The sequence below is a fragment of the Rhinopithecus roxellana genome, chromosome 17 (assembly GCF_007565055.1).
Source record: "Rhinopithecus roxellana isolate Shanxi Qingling chromosome 17, ASM756505v1, whole genome shotgun sequence".
Classification (NCBI taxonomy): Eukaryota; Metazoa; Chordata; class Mammalia; order Primates; family Cercopithecidae; genus Rhinopithecus; species Rhinopithecus roxellana.
Window position 1 is genome coordinate 17,820,385 of NC_044565.1, and position 3,682 is coordinate 17,824,066.

Here is a 3,682-nt window from a genome sequence, read left to right on the forward strand (position 1 = left end):
CCATTCTCCTGCCTCAGCCTCCCAAGTAGCTGGGACTACAGGCGCCCGCCACCACACCCCACTAATTTTTTGTATCTTTAGTAGAGACGGGGTTTCACTGTGTTATCCAGGATGATCTCGATCTCCTGATCTCGTGACCTGCCCGCCCTGACCTCCCAAAGTGCTGGGATTACAGGTGTGAGCCACCGGGCCCGACCAAAACACAGTCTGTTTACAGTAAAAATCAGCAGCAAGAACAACTGTCTTAGTTCCGAATGCTGCTATCCCCATAGAGCAATGGGATGAAGGCAGACGTTAACTTGTGGATGTAGTAGTAGGTTTGCATCACAGGGGAGGGACCCTAAAATTTAGAACCTTTTAGTTTTTATAGACTGCTGACACACATGACCATCTTCCTCTCTAAAGAGAGAGATTACTCATTAAATACATTTAATGGGGGAAAGAGAAACGGCATCTCTATAGAAAGAGATTTTATCTTTAGGATGACACAATTTCTAGATTCCAAAGCTTTCTGGTATGCAAAATTCTTAATAGCACCCTTTGCTCAGAAGGCCTTGACCATGTAGGAATATGATATAACCGTAATGAAATATCTCACAACATAAACTACTAAAAGACAGATCTTCAGTTTTAGTATATTATATTAATCACAGTACAGGATGTTTACTTGGGCTATTTATTTGCACTAAGATTGTGGAAGCAAAGAAGAAATACCTAATCTGTTTGTGGGAGTCAAGAGAATATTCCAAAGAGGTCGAAATTTTAATATTGAAATGAAATGAGCTGAAATGAAAAGAATGTCTAAGAAATGCCTGAGCTTGTTGGTATGGAAAGCATTTCAAGAGGAAGAAATAGTATGCACATTGGAAAGGAATTTGGAAAGAGTGTGTTATTTGGTGAAGAGAAGCAGTTTAACATTCTTCAGTTATCAAGTACCAGGAGACAGAGAATAAACACAGAGGTAGAACCTATACTGTGAAGAGCATTGTGTAATATAAAAATCAGTTGGATGAAATATGGTTTTGGCAATGTGTAAATACAGAAAAATGTTGGTCAGAAAAAAAAAGGATTATGTTTTTACGTGTGAAAGAATTTCCTGGCAAAACGTTGTTGAGCCTGGGGAAGTAAGGCGAGAAGCAAAAAGGGAACAATTCTTCTTTTAATCCATGATCTTAAAAAATATACAGTAAACTGACACTTTGATTGATTTGATATTGTTATTTACACAGATTACCTTTACAGAAATACCAAACATTCTTAGCTGTAAACCTGCTTCGATGGGACCAGAACAATTCTTATGCTCTTATTGTAGATTATGCCAAGTTCTGGAATTAGAATTTCAGATTCTTATATATTGAAAAATAAATTATATGTGTAATTATCTCACACTTTAAAGTAAATTTACATAGCAAACTCAAGAGTTTTATCATCTAACATAAATCTGATCACAGTTTGCTCCACTTTGAGAAAAAAAACTGGAACTTTTACTTCACAACATGTTCCCATTTTAAAGCTGACTGGAACATTAGATTAAAAGCCTTCCTTTACACTATATGTTTTACTTAAAATTACTATAACAGATATTTACATTTTGTGTGTAGAGGAAGATTCCCTAAAGAATAACAAGTTGGACTGATGGTCTGATGTTTTTCATTGTAGATAATAATAATAACCTGAGGTTCAGGTCAAAGCCAAGGTGAAAATCCAGGAAATGTTAGATAGGGCAAATTGCATCTCTTAACTTACTTATTTTTGAGATAATTTAAAATTTTTTGTTCAAAGCATTCATCATTTACTAAGTACTAAATTTTGTGTTAAATACAGGAGACACATACAAAAAATTTAAAAAAAAAAAACACTTTTTGGCTGGTCATAGTGGCTCATGCCTGTAATCCCAGCACTTTGGGAGGCCAGGGTGGGCAAATCACGAGGTCAGGAGATCGAGACCATCCTGGCCAACATGGTGAAACTCTGTCTCTACTAAAAATACAAAAATTAGGTGGGCATGGGGGCACGTACCTATAATCCCAGCTACTCGGGAGGCTGAGGCAGGAGAATCACTTGAACCAGGGAGTAGGAGGTTGCAGTGAGCCAAGATCACGTCACTGCACTCTAACCTGGCAACAGGCTCCATCTCAAAAAATAAAAACAAAAACAAAACAAAACAAAAAACAGCTTTTAAGGAGTATCTCTGCCCTCATTACATTTACAGTTGTAAGAATCTAAGTTGTAAATACTTTTAAAAATTCAGAGGAGAGACAGATGTTGAAGAAAGGGTGGATAGACAATACAAAGCCTACTTTGCCAAGAGTAGAGAAGTCTGGTAGGGAATAAACATGGTGGTATTAAAATTGTGATAACACTCAGAACCCCTAACTCTCTGCCTGCTATTCAGAGTTCATAAGATCTCCTCTGTGTTGGTCATTTCCTTATTCTTTCCAGCATTTATTAATTCTTATGTGCCATTTGAAAAATGATGCTCAAAAACCAATGTAGGGAGAAAGGCAGCAACTCCTATATTAGATCCAACAGTTGTATCCCAGGCCTTCATTCCACTCTCCACTCCCCCATAATAATTTACTTGAGAAGTTGTTTCAGTTCTTTCTAAATTCTCTTGTCTGTGAGTCTATTCTCTAGGTAAAATTCCACACGTGTATGCCACCTCTTAATAAATCCACACATCTAGACACTGGGATCAGGCCTGAAGCTTAGGTTTCAATTCCTCCAATTTCTTCTCCTTGCTCAAATACCAATTGTGTTTTTTGTTCCCAGGCTTTAAATACTGCTGTTTATCCAAAATCTATCTTATTCATAAAAAGGAACCTATACTTCAAATTCTAATCTTTATTTCTATTTGAACCCACCCTTTCATACCATATTGTTGTAATAGTATAATAAAATTAACTTAATATTTCTGCTAAAAATGTATAAGCAACAAAATATTATTTTCTGATGATATATATATTATGTGCCTAAAATAATTTCTAGTAATTATTCTTGAGAGTTCAACAACAAGCTTCCAAGATGCCTGCCCAAAGGAAAAAGTGGTTCTGGAAAAGCGGGGGAAGGGGGAGCAGCCTCTGGAAGTGACAGTGCTGACAAGAAGGCTCAAGGTCCCAAAGGTGGTGGCAATGCAGTAAAGGTCAGACACATTCTACGTGAAAAACATGGCAAAATCATGGAAGCCATGGAAAAGTTAAAGTCTGGGATGAGATTACATGAAGTGGCCTCACAGTATAGTGAAGATAAAGCCAGGCAAGGGGGCGACTTGGGTTGGATGACCAGAGGGTCCATGGTGGGACCATTCCAAGAAGCAGCATTTGCCTTGCCTGTAAGTGGGATGGATCAGCCTGTGTTTACAGACCCACTGGTTAAGACAAAATTTGGATATCATATTATTATGGTTGAAGGAAGAAAATAAAATGATATGAAAGACTGAAAAAAAATTATTCTTTTAGCCTTTACTACTAACAGGATAGCTGTAGTTAGAATATAAGGTTTTATCTCTACCAGAAAAATGTTTTGCCCATTTTTTATCAGATTATTAGATTTTTTTTTCCTATAGAGTTGTTTGAGCTCCTTATATATTCTGGTTATTAATCCCTTGTCAGAGGGGTAGTTAGAAATACTGTCTCCCATTGTCAGGGTTGTCTCTTCACTTTGTTGACTGTATCCTTTGGTG

At 37.0% G+C, this 3,682-nt stretch overlaps 1 pseudogene; it reads left to right on the top strand.

Moving 5' to 3' along the window:
- The first annotated feature begins 808 nt into the window (after window positions 1–808).
- LOC104666478 lies at window positions 809–3,421 on the top strand (annotated as a pseudogene).
- The last annotated feature ends 261 nt before the right edge of the window (window positions 3,422–3,682 follow it).